The 13,627-nt window shown below is 51.2% G+C and overlaps 1 protein-coding gene across 1 annotated transcript in view; it reads left to right on the forward strand.

The window, feature by feature from the left end:
* CUX1 (cut like homeobox 1) overlaps positions 1–13,627 on the forward strand; it is a 1,380,044-nt gene that overhangs the window by 1,279,543 nt on the left and 86,874 nt on the right. The gene's annotated exons all lie outside the window — the stretch shown is intronic.

Raw genomic sequence — 13,627 nt, forward strand, 5'->3', positions numbered from 1 at the left:
CCTCCCTTTCGGTAGAGTAGCCCGTTCTTTCGAAAGAAGTAAGGACCTACTTGCAGCGGGTCTTCAGCGTCCAGGGCACGGCCCCAGGCCTCCTGGAGTACCGGGTGGCGCGGAACTCCCTGTCGGTTTCCCACGGATGGATATCCACCTGAGCGGGGAAGGCCATAGCAAAGTCCCTTTTTTCCTTCTTTTTCTGCCTTCTGGTCTTGTACGGTTTGCCCTCAGGATCCGCAGAGGAGGGTCATGGGGAAAAGGAGCTTCGGCCCACCATTTTTTCAGGGAGTCCGTGGTGTCTTGCAGGAGATGGGGCAGACCGCTGTAGTCGCTACCCAATATTGCTTGTTCAGGGAGATTGGGTATCAGGCCAACTGTTAGCAGGCTTCCCTCGTCTGTAGGGCGTTGCACCCGGACTCTGGCGGTCGGATAATTCTTGGTGTCGCCATGGACACATTTGATGGCCACGGTGCCTGTCACTGGTCCGACGGGGTGTGGCAGCTCCTGCGGCCGTAGAACGCTCTGCCTACACCCGGTGTCGGCTAGTGCCATCATTCTGTGTCCCTCAATCCGTACCGGACATCGAAAAGGGGGAGGGGTGGTTTCTGCGGTGAGACATACATAGTTCCTGGCTAGTCCTATGTCCATGGGTTCTTCCTTTTGTGGGCATATGCGTGCAATGTGTTCGTACCCACCGCAATGAAAACATTGAGGTCCTGGTGGGGTTGGGCGAGGCATGACAGGGTAGGGCATCAGTGGAGCGAGCTCTGGTTTTCTGACCACAGGAGGGGGCCTTTGGGCCCGGGGATGACTGCCATGAGGTATGCGGGGAGGATGCTCCTCCTTGGGTCGCTGGGATTCCTGGGCTCTGCTGTAGGCGCTGGCAATTTCCACGGCGCTGTCGAGTGTTAGACGGGCGTGTTGGCGCACCCACTTCTGGGTGGCTGGATGCAAGGAAGCTAGGTACTGCTCCAGATTTATTTTGGACAGGATGTCTTCCTTGGTGGCCGTGGCGGGCTTCAATTATCGGTTTGCCAGGTCCTGGATGCGGAAGGACAAAGCCCGAGGCGTTTCTTGGGCTCCTTCCCTTGCCTGACGCAGCCGAACCCTGTACGTCTCGTCGTCAATCCCCAGACGCTCCAGGATGCAAGCCTTGATGTCCGGGTATGGTGTTTGTCCCTGGATGTTGGCCTGTTGATAGGCGGCTTGCAGCTCGCCTGTCAATAGGGGACCTAGGTAGTGACCCCATTGGTCGGCAGGCCAGGCAGCAGCCTGGGCTAGGCGCTCGAAGTTCGTGAAGAAGTAATCGGGTCTTCTCCAGGCACGTACTTCTGTAAGACGACGGAAGGAAGGGAGGTGACCGGTCTTTGTTGCCCCATAACGGTAGTGAGCTTCTCTAGGGCTTGGTCCTGCGCGGTGCCCTGGCCCTTCAGGACGTCGTGTAACTGTCCACGATCGTCCTCCGCCGTTTTGAGGAACCTCTCCATCCTCTTCCCTAGCTGTTCTTGGCATTCCGCCAGCTGTTTGACTGCGGCCTCCATGCTTCCGGGGTATCCCACTTCTGACACCAACTGTGGACGTGGGGGATGGGCGGACCTGAATAACAGGCGAGGAGGCCGGATATAATGAGCTATGCTCAGTAGTTATTTTATTGAAAGGAGTGAACAAAGTCTGAAGGGAAGGAGGGCTGCTTTCTGGGTTCCGGCGGGTCGTGTAGGGCGGGTCTGCGGGCTGACGACACGCTTCGATGAGGCCGTAGAGGATCAGGTCTTCTCCTCCGGATGAGTGCAATCTTCTTCCCCGTAGGGTACTGGGACGCCTCGGAGGCTTGGAAAAGGAGAGAAGTGTGCGGGCGTTAGTCCGAGCAGAAAAGGACTCTGGAGCACTTCCACCCACACCAGGGAGTGAGGGAATAAGAAATTGCCCGTGAGGAAGGGATGGTCAGGGAGGTAGGATAAGGTAAGCAAGAGATGGGAGGGGAAGAGGGAGTGATGTGTGCTGGGGACGGTGCTCGGTCTCTTTACAGTGCAAGTGAAAAGGGGTCAATACACAGTGCGTTGTGCTCGTGCAGCTTTACCTACAATATCTACAACTATTTACAAGGAAGGGGGCACTGAGAAAGGATGGAGTGTACTCACGTGCCCCGCCGCAACTCTCCTCCGAGTTGCGGCCGCTCTCCAGCCACCTCCTGAGGACGCCACCAGTCTTCAGTCCAGACGTCCTCCTCCTCCTCTTCCTCGCTTCGGTCTTGCCGCGCTGCTCCGCTCACTGTCGGTGGTTCGTCGCTTCCCGCTGTCTCCTGCCACGAGTCGGCTGCTTGGAACGCCTCTCCTTCTCTTCTGTGGGTTTTTCTACCTTCCGGGTCGTAGTCCGGACGATCACTTCCGGGGTCAGAGGCGGCCGTTTCCGGGTCATCACTTCCGGGGTCGCGGGAGATCGTTTCCGGTCCTCCGGGCTCTGTTGTCGGTGTCGGTTCCTGCAGGGGTAGAAAGAGAGAAGGAGTCCTGGGTGACCGGGATGTTATGTGACCGGGCACGGGGGACAGGACCCCCACGCTCGGACGTCGCTGCGAGGAGGTAAGGGCAGCTTCGTCTCCACAATTATGCAATGAGCAGCACCTCTGCACTGCTTTGACATAATGCCCCAAGTGGCGAAAGTATGTCCAGATGTGGATTCTCTGCACACTGTGCGTTAGGTTCCAGCTGCACTTCGCTGGTGAGGCCTGTCAAGGCCAAATCTGCTCTCAAATGACTTATATTCCTTTCTGGAAGGGGCCTTAGCAGACAATTTAAGATGAACTGCAGGCCCTTTTTGGTCCAGCTATCTTTCACCTTGTTCTGCTCGAATAGACTGATACTTTGCAACTGTTCTGAATTCCCGCCAGTGTCTGTAGTGTCAGTCTATCACAAGTGCCAGTCCTCACTCTTCCCTCCTCCTCAGTCTACCAAAGAGGATTACATAGGCTGGAGCCTATGTGGTGTTTTTATTGTGACCACACAATAGGATAGTGCAGATGGTCAGCTCTTTGTGGGCTGCTCCAGAGCCTAGATGGGCAAAGCAGGAAACAAGCACATGTTCTCAATGCGCATTACCGTTTACATTAAGATCTGCTATGTCTTGATCAAGAAAACACATATGGCTGTCATTTGTGCCATTTCGCAAGGACGTACGTGGCTTCTGCTGCTCACTGCTTACATCCTTATCTAATCACGAGTGTCTCTATGCTGAGGCTCAAAGGCGAATACTCTGTTGCATGACTTCCTTGGTTAAACTTCACTATTCAATCCCAGCTCTTGGAGAGTATTGCTTTGGGACTCACTCATAAGGTGAGGCATCTAAGGGAAGAAGTATCCATGAAAAGAAAACGCTACTTGCCTTTCATAACAATATTTCTGATGGGGGAGATTTCTTATCCTGTCGGGTTACTGGATGGTATTCATAGGATGAGAAATCTGCTGAAAGAACTAGTTCACATATTTTCTACTAAACAAAAAAAATACCATTGGCTTTACTGACAAATCAAATAATATGACTATAGTATAATCTCCTTACTGTTTTTAGTGTACGCAGCATCTTCCTTCCCTCCTACTTCTCATTCACTATTAATTTCCTGTCTTACCCTTCAGGTTAGATTATCATCCATACAATATGACTAATAATCTACTTAGGGGAGGTAGGGTGGGAGATAGACCACAACTTCACACAGGTCATCAAATAATATTCATATTAGCAAGTATATGCCATCTGTGGTCAAGAAATATTGCCATAACATAACAGTAAGTATTTCCTCCATAACCTGAATCGGCTACTCAGATATTAGCAGCTCTAAATATATTTCGGAAATGCAACCCTTTATAACCCAAACCCCAGCACTTTTCAGTATTGTTTAACATATGCCTAGTGTATGCTGAGGAACTCCGCTTTTGCCAGTGGATGCCCACCCATTCTTCAAGAATACTCATCACGGGGCGTGGCTAGCAGCCGACTGGAATGGCTGACTAGCAGAGGAGCTCCGTGGTAACCGAGACCCCATATCATTATCCTCGCATTCATCCGTTATCTTTGCTGCTCAGGCGATTGCTTCTGTGAAAGGGTTCCAAGCGGCGTCCTCCGCCACAACTCCGGTGTTGCTCCGACACCGGCAACTGCCCCGCAGTGGAGCGCCTAGCTGCGGCCTGCCCGCATCGTGGCTGCACCGGCCTGTCCTGCAGCCCCATCCGGCCGGAAGTGAAGGGCCGCCGGGAGACCGGACCGGAAGCTCCCGCATCGCGGCTCCGACCATAGCCCGGAGGAAATATCCTGCTTTGCACAACGGACGTGTGCACCAGTGGCGGCGCGCTCCTGAGGTGGGTCGGCGACCCCCCCGCACCACCCCCCCTCCCTTGACTTGGATGTGGTCAAAGGGGCCGGTGGAAAACGTCCTGAGGCCGGGGACTCGGCGGCATCTGTGAGGATGGGTGAGACTGCCGCTGTGGCTTGATCCTCCCCTCGCCCCCCCCTGACACCAGAGGTGAGCAATCCATTGCTGCGGTGACGGGGCAAACCCGACCGTTTGCTACCAGGCGTACCGTCCATCCTGCGGAGCCGACCTAACATACGCTGTTGCCGAGCCGGGGGTCCGAGCTGGTGAGGTGCCGGCATACCGGATTCGTGCCTGGGGGCGAGCGAGCGAAGACACACCCCTGGACCGGGGCTGCCGTCCTGGGGGCTCTGTAACGCGTGCACCAGCCAGTGCTGCGATCCTGACAAAACTTTGAGGGGGCGCATTGAACCTGAAGGGATCCCCCATTCCATGGAGAGCAAGTACTGACCATTGTGTGCGCCCTCATTCCCCTGAGACATTGATCGCCCGGGGTGACGGTGAGCACGCTGTGGCGTAGCGGCCTGCAAATCACGGGGCGCTCTGCATTGTGGTTTCCATCTGTCCGAGCCTCATCTCATCCCCCGTTCTGGCTTGGTTCGCCGCGTTAGCCGACCTCGGACCTGGGGGATCCCATCCGCTGTGCCAGTCTCAGAGCCTGCCCCTAACGCCTGACCGGGCCTACCTCGTCAGCGGACCGTCCTAATTGCACGCCTGATCCTCAGGGGGCCAAGAAACTGTCAGGACACTAGCCAGGGCTGACACGCCTGACGGCCCACGAAAGGCCGGTGGAATGGCGGGAAAGGGAACGCGACACAACACTGCTCAGTCGAGGCTGGACAAATTCGCGTTCGAGAAGACCCCCTCGCAACACCCAGAAGTACGCTCGTCCGCAGGAAAAAGCCCCGAAGTTGACGGAGGGAAAAAGGTGACACTCGAGGACTTAATGAGGACGCTCACTAATGTCCAAACTACAGTGGGGGCCATCTCCTCGGACGTCGGATTACTGAGGGCGGACCTTCACAAGATGACCGAGAGGGTGGCGCAGGTTGAAGTGGTCACGAAATCCCTGGTTGAGGACACCTCCGAACTACAGCTGACCGTGGAACGGATGGAGGCGGTCACTAAGAAACTGCAGGACAGGCTGGACGATCAGGAGGGGCGGGCTAGGCGTAACAATGTCCGAATCCTTGGCCTACCGGAATCGGAAGGCAAACGGGCGATGGACCTTTACATAGAAGACCTAATCAAGACGGAACTGAAACCGAAAGGTCTATCGAACTTCTTCTCGGTGGAGAGGGCACACAGGGTCCCAGGTGGAACGCCGAAACCGGGAGCGACGCCAAGGCCTGTCTTGGCCAGGCTCTTCAATTTCCGGGACAGGGATGTCATACTCCAGGCGGCCCGGAATTCCCCACCCATCAAAATACAAAACTCCACGTTGGCCTTCTTTCCTGACTATACTGCCGAGGTGGCCCGACGCCGCAAGACCTTCATGGAGGTAAAACAGGCCTTGCGAGCAAAGGAATTGCCCTATTCGATGCTGTTCCCGGCGAAATTGAGGGTCATAGATAACCATAAAGCCTGGTTCTTTGATACCCCGGAGGCGGCGTGGGATTGGCTGGACGGTTGGCGTCGTGTGGACACAACTAGGCGCAAGGGCAGAGACCAGCGAAACCATCGAGTCGACAATGCAGGAACTTCGCCGACATCGACCCCCGAAAATCGGGACAGGGAGTTGGAGGAGGGGCCGGAAGCCGACGAACACGGTCCTGACATATGAGTTCCTTACTGGTGCTGTAAGATCCATCGGTGGCAACGTGAGGTGAAAGGGCGGCCGTTGGACTATGTACGAGAAGAGCAGACTGTGACTGATGGGGTCACTCGAGCCACGGAACACTTACCCCGCAAGCAAGTACATTGGGGAGAAATGGGAGTAGGCACTCTGCTAAGTTGGGGAAGCGGGCGGTTCTATGTCCGTGTAGCAGGGAGGCAGGGAGGGGGGATGGGCAGGGGGGATTGTTTGCAAAGTTCTATTGTTCTCTTTTGAGTCTCATGGTTTTTCTAGGGTTATATGTACACACGTCCACAGGGCAATTACTCTGGCACCACTACACACTGCTAGGTCATCAATGCCGCCACAGACGAGGCTTCCTGGTGAGCCCGGTGTTCTCCAGGGACCGTCTGGCTGGACAGGGGGGGGGTTTGGAACCGCTCTGTGCAATACACGATACGATAGATGGTGTGGGACCCCGGTCCGAGTGTCTTATTCGTGGGCGTTGCCGCCCCGGCACTTAGTAAACAATGATTGTTCAGTAATTGGATCCCAATGTGCCCATAGTCTCAGGTTCCTATCTAGGCCAGCTCTACACTCTAGCACAGAACACTCTCTATGTTGCCTCAGCGCGACGCCGGGCACTCTTCCTTGGCACAGACAGACCTTCCCATACGCACTGTTGTTGGACCCCGGTCCGCATGCTATATTCAGCGCCACTGACACACAAGAGCTCCTGCACCCATGGCTGACCAAAATTTGTTAACGCCTCACCCCCACTCACAATCACTGGTTACCCCCCCACTCACTATCATCTCATGGAATGTCAATGGGCTGGGCCACAAAATTAAACGGGGTTTGGTCCTCCAATTTCTTAAGAGAAAGGCGCCGACAATAGTATTACTCCAGGAGACACATCTGGTGGGTACAGCCTGTAAGGCCCTTAACCGCTGGGGATTTAAAATGGTCACCCACGCTGAATTCTCCTCTGGCTCGCGTGGAGTCGGTATCCTGGTTTCCAAAACTGCACCCCTACTTATTAAACACACATGGGCTGACGACCAGGGACGCTTTGCTGCGATCAGTTGCCAATGGGAGGGACGGCCATACAATGTACTGACGGTCTACATCCCCCCGGCGTTGCATCAGGGGGCCTTCCAAGACCTGGGCAACTTGCTGCTTAGACTCCCGGAAGGGGAATTAATCATCGGAGGCGATTTCAATGCGGTACTAGACGCTGCTATGGATCGACAGCCTCCTCGGGAGGCTACCAGGGCGGATCACCTGTTCCGAGAATTCTTGGATGCACTGGGTTTGTTAGATATATGGAGACTCAAGCATCCCCGAGATCGACATTACACCTTTCTTTCGGGAGTACATTATAGTCTTTCCCGATTAGATTACCTACTGACACTAGCCGTGCCCCCAGAAAAGATTGCATCCATTGAACACTTACCGCGGGGGATATCTGACCACTCCCCGGTGCTACTCACCTACACAGTACACCCCACCAGACGGCAATGGATTTATCCGATCTATCCTGGGTATCTTAAGAATTGTACCATTTCTAAAGTACTGAAGACGGCTACCACTAATTACTTCGAAGACAATGTGGGCTCGGTCGACTCACCGTCGATACTGTGGGAGGCATACAAGACAGTGATCAGGGGACAAGCTATCTCCACTATCACTAGGCATAAAGCAGCACAGAGGGCAGCCATCGAGTCACTCGAAACGGCGGTCCAGTCCGCGGAGTTGGCGCACGCCTCTGACCCCACGGAGGACTCAGCACACACACTGACGTTAGCATCTCAGGAATTCAGAGCGTATGCAGAGGCCATGACAAAGTCGAGGTTAACTGACACGTTACACAGGGTCTATGAATTAGGGGATAAGACCGGGAAAATGCTGGCATGGATTGAGAGGAAGGAAAGGGCGAGTAGATGGATAGCGACCTTAACACTTTCAGACGGCACGCACACAACCTCTCCCGCTGAAATAGTGGAGGAACTCGCCTCTTACTATGAATCAGTGTACACAGCACGTGCCGGAATATCGGAGGATAACTGCGCACACTTCCTGCATGACATTCCTCTCTCCACACTCTCGCAGGAAGATGCACAGTCACTAGAAGATGACCTAACGGGGGAGGAGCTGGGGCTGGCCCTAGCAGCCCTAAACACTGGGAAGGCGATGGGACCTAACGGCCTACCAATCGAACTGTATAAAACGATGTCATCAGTCCTTACCCAACATATGCTTCCCATGTATTCAGACTGCTTGGAGCGGGGTTCCCTCTCGCCGGATCAGAGGTTGGCCACTATTGTCACCATACACAAGCCTGGTAAACCGCCTGACCTGACATCCTCATACCGACCGATCTCGCTGATGAACGCGGATGCTAAAGTGCTAGCGAAACTCCTCGCTCGGCGTCTGCAGCCCCACCTCACGACACTTGTCCACCCCGACCAGTCCGGCTTTATGCCGGGGCGAAACACCTCCCTTAATCTACGGCGTCTTAATGGGATACTACATCGCATTCCTTTACTCGGGGAGGATGCCGCAATTCTCTCATTAGACGCAACCATGGCATTCGATCTTGTGGAGTGGCCGTTCCTCTTTGCGGTGCTCAGGAAAATGGGCTTTGGCCCTAAATTCTGTGGCTGGGTTAGGCTCCTATATACAGCACCCCTGGCACAGATCGTTGCGAATGGGCACACCTCACGAGTGATCTCTTTGGGTCGCGGCACACGACAGGGATGCCCGCTATTATTCGCCCTCATACTAGAACCGCTGGCGGTGAAAATCCGTATGGATCCACAGATCCGGGGCATATCATGGGGAGAGGGATGGGAAGACCGCATCTCCCTCTATGCGGATGACGTGCTGCTGTATTTAATGTCTCCAACCCCGTCCCTAACGACACTACTGACCATACTTAAGACCTACGGAGAGGTCTCGGGATATACAATTAACTGGGCAAAATCGCTCTTGTATGTCCTGCGCGGTTCAACGCCCACACTACCCCATGGCTGCACCTTGCAAACAGTAACCAGAGGGTTTAAATATCTCGGCATATTCGTCACCCCACAGGTCACAGTCTTTATGGAAGAAAACCTGCTGAAACCTCTGCAAAGGCTGAAGTCGGATGTGAAGCACTGGCGCTCCCTTCCGTTGACTTTACTAGGCAGGGCGGCCCTCTTTAAAATGCTCTCACTTCCTAGACTCCTCTATGTCTTGCAAAACACCCCATTTCCGGTCCCACTCACTTACCTCAAATCGGTAGATGCAGAGATCACCGCACTCTTATGGGACGGTAAGCCGGCCCGCATAGCACAGGCTAAATTGACACGTAGTTGGTACGATGGGGGCATTGCCTTACCGAATGTCAAATTGTATTACTGGGCAGCACAGCTTATGGTGGTGAATCAGTGGATTCATGCCCCGCAACACGATCCGGCCTACGCTCTTGACAGGACCGTCCTGCCCCCAGACAAACTTATGAGGGCGCTGTATTGTGACAAACGCCGCCACACACTCACGGGCCCCACGGCTCACACAATCAAGATCTGGCACACTGCGCAGAGAGCTCTGGGGTGGGAGGGGGTTCTTACACTTGCTACGCCACTCTGGGATACCCGCAAACTTGGCACGCTGTCAAATTCGAAAGGTTTCAGGAAGTGGGATCTAATTGGCATCTCGACAATTGGAGACCTTTGGATCGGAGGGGAGATTATCTCATTCCCTGCCCTACAAGAGAAGTATGGAATGGGGGTAAATGAACGCTTCCGTTATGCACAAATCAAACATGCCTTGCAGGGAGCTATCCCATCTGGTACAATACTTCCTGCATCCTCCCCCCTGGAGGATAGACTCCTCACTGACCACCTGGATAAGAAGGCGATCTCCCTTACTTATCGGAAGCTCGTCAATAATCTCCCTGACCCCACGGTGGTCCTGCGCAGTCGATGGGAGGTGGATCTGGGGGACATAGCGGATGAGGACTGGCTACATGCACTGGCATCACCCAGGGAGACCACCATACCTTCGCGACTGAAACTGGTACAATTAAAAGTACTACATAGAGTGTACTATTCACGTACTCTACTGCACAAGCTAGGGCGCACCCTGGAACCTACTTGCCTAAGAGGTTGTGGATCCCCAGGGACTTTCTTTCATACCCTATGGGAATGCCCCAAAATACAATCATATTGGGAGGAGGTATTGTTTGAGATATCGGAGGCGACGGGGGTGGTGTTGCAGAATGAACCCAAGTGTTGTATACTGAATATCTGGTCACCAACTGATATGAACAAGGGATTGCAACTCTGGGCGACACTGGGGATGGCCATTGCAAAGCGTAACATTGCTAGGAGATGGGGATCTGGTGTGAAACCCTCATGTACTCGATGGTGTAACGATATGGATTCTGCAATGGTAGCAGAGAAAGCAGTATATGTGCATAGAGGATGCCCTAAGAAATGGTCAAAAATATGGAATAATTGGAACGAATATCGAGGGAACCTATGTGACCCCCGGAAGAACTGCTAGAACCTGATGATGACCTGTAGAGGGGATGATGCTATGACTGTGCTCTGTCTTGACCTTCACTATGTTTTGGAACTCAGAGGGGGGCTTCTTTGGGACTACGTCTGCTGAGCAGTGGTTCAGGGAAATGCAATTTTGCGCCTGAGGCTTATGCTTCACCTAGGGGGGGTTCGTGGGTGGAATTATGAGGTGTGTCGTGCTAGATGGGAGGAGGCACGGAGAGTGCCACACAGGGCGGGTGGTGTAGCTTGTGATAGGGATTGTTCCATAGTATGATATGTGTGCTTAGGACCCGTTTACCAATGCTAGTGATGTATAACCCTGTAGGATGTGGACATCGAATGATTTAATCCTCTTGGTGATAGAGACAAGTTATGGTTGTTTTATATAAAATAAGACGGACTAGTTCAGTGAATATTGTTATCCGAATAAATCCAGATGTTATATTCATATTCAGCAACGGGGCGGGGATGGTCGTTAACATTGTATTACTGTCATGATAATTTCGTATGATAAATAGCGGCCAGCCTCAGGGTTGTGTGCAAGACGCTGTGTACAACTGGAATATTAAATAAACGTCTTTAAAAAAAAAAAAAAAAAAAAAAATACTCATCACATAAAAGGGTTGATCACCTTGTGCCAGAGATTGTCACATTTGCCAGGACGGACATTACATGCCAGAGAGGCACACCTTATGTGAATGCAACTCCGCCAGTGCCGGGATCCCTTGCCCCAGACCAGAGAGAGTTAGCATGTACCTAGCACGAGCCTGGTGCCGGGCAGCGGTACCACATGTCAAAGATGCCCACCATGTCATGGATGGCCAACGAGTTTCATGAACACACAGTCTATGCGCAAACTTGACGCTACATACATAGAGTGCCCACACATGTCAGAGATACCCGTTTAATATTCATCATGACTGTGATATGCTAATTTCTTATTTAAACTAACTGTAGGTCAGCTAAAGCATCGCATGCTAATTTGTACTTGTAACATGAATATCTATCTTTTACAAATTAGTTGGCTTCTGCCACCACAGTCTGCTTCAGATCCGATTCAGTCCACTCTAGGCAGCCTTTCCTGGCTGAGCCACCTTGCACCCATAGACGCTAGAACCCATTTTCTCGAACAAATGCTGCTGTTGGGAAGTGGAGCATCTAACATGATAGTACACTGCACGATTTTGAAAACAAAAAACCTTAAATAAGAAAATATTACAAGTTACTCTTTAAAATTGTTCTAAATATATCAGGTTGCTGAGAAGTGTCTGCTAGTATATCTGTCACACTTACATCCGCCACTCTGGCATCTCCTGAAAGTGTCTGGGAAGAACATTTAATGAGTCTTAATTTTTTTATCTAAATAAAATAAACATGCTAAACACCAAAAGCTTGGTGCACCCAGAACAGCGCATGCATACCACTACAGGCGCGTGGAAGTGCTCCCAGTTAATTGCACAGGTGTTCACCAGCCTCAATTACCTGATCTCCTTAAAGCGATCTCCATGGATCATCGTAAGCGCTGAATGGTCCCACCCATATGCTGGATCCTGAAGTACTTCTTTCTAATAAATCTTCCTTTATGCTTTATTTTCTCCTTGCTTCAGGAAGACTAAATATTTTGATATAGCATTAAATCATTTTGCAGCCTATAACATAGACTACATTGGCTAATTCCTTTTAAAAAGGCCAACATAATATTAAAGAATAGAAATATGACCTCACTCCCCTTTTTACGTTTTTATTTCCCTATCGAGATCAGTCTTGTATCCAGGTCTACTATGTTTCATTACATATACAATCATTTTTTACACCATACAGCTCTCCTTTACAACTTTATTCAAAACTCTGACCTATGTGCAGTATCTCACTAATTCGATTCTGCAAAATTGTCTGAATGCAGCGAGTCTATCTCCCCTGAATATTTATATAGGGATATCCGCAAACCAAATTGCCCCTTTGCATTGTTCATCAATTGACTGTAGAGAACAACCATGAGCATTGGCCATCATAGATCCTTAGTCTTGTCCCCGCTGTTATCCCGGTCTGTGTTTAGGTTGGTCTATTTAAGTCTGAGCGCCAGGATACCCGTAGGGTGGCAGCTGCGCTATACAAGAACCTAATTCAATTCATAGCAAGATTGCTTGTGGTTTGGTGCAGTTGTGAGAAAGAGGAGGAAAGTTCAGTCTGAGTCAGCAAACTGACTGTGACCCTCCCTGCTTTGACGTTCTATAGTTATCAATGAACATCCCCATGTGTGTATGTCTGTTGTTTCTTTTTGATCAAAATGTGTGGAATGCTCAGTTTCTTTTAGCTTGACCAAAAGCCTGAATTATATATCCTCTTTATATGTTAGGAGTTGGTATTTAGGCTGTAGATGCAAAGTTTCCTAGCTATGGTGGAAGTTGGCTATAGCCAGCAATCCATGGTGTTAAATTTGCTGATGCAAGCCAAAGTAACTGGACTGTTTGAATGTATTCACTTGCTGTGTAATCTTACAATTAAGGACAAAGATAATGCTTAATCTTGCACTTCAACACAGATTATAAGGGAAGGCAGTGATATATTTTTGAGACTTGGGTAGAAATTGTGAGTTGGACTTGCGTTTTCCTTAGATTGAAGGGAACAATCACCTCCACTTCTAATGTTTGATGTTGAGGAAACAGTTTAAGATTTAGCCTATTGATCCAGTAGTCTAGCGATCCTGAGATGCACCTGGGTTTAAACAGCATGCTGCGCCCATCTAAACTCCAACATACTCTACAGACGTACATCTTTAATCTCATTTGCTCTGAGTTATTTGAATCTCTTTTTTTAAGATATATTTCTCATTTTCAAATCAACATCACAGAAGAATTTATGTATGTCCTCCTTTAAAAGATTGCAGTTCTTTTCAGGATCCCAGGTAAAGTGTTTTTATGCAGAGCAAGAAAATATTCTTGCTATTGT

The sequence above is a fragment of the Lissotriton helveticus genome, chromosome 3_1 (assembly GCF_964261635.1).
Source record: "Lissotriton helveticus chromosome 3_1, aLisHel1.1, whole genome shotgun sequence".
NCBI lineage: Eukaryota > Metazoa > Chordata > Amphibia > Caudata > Salamandridae > Lissotriton > Lissotriton helveticus.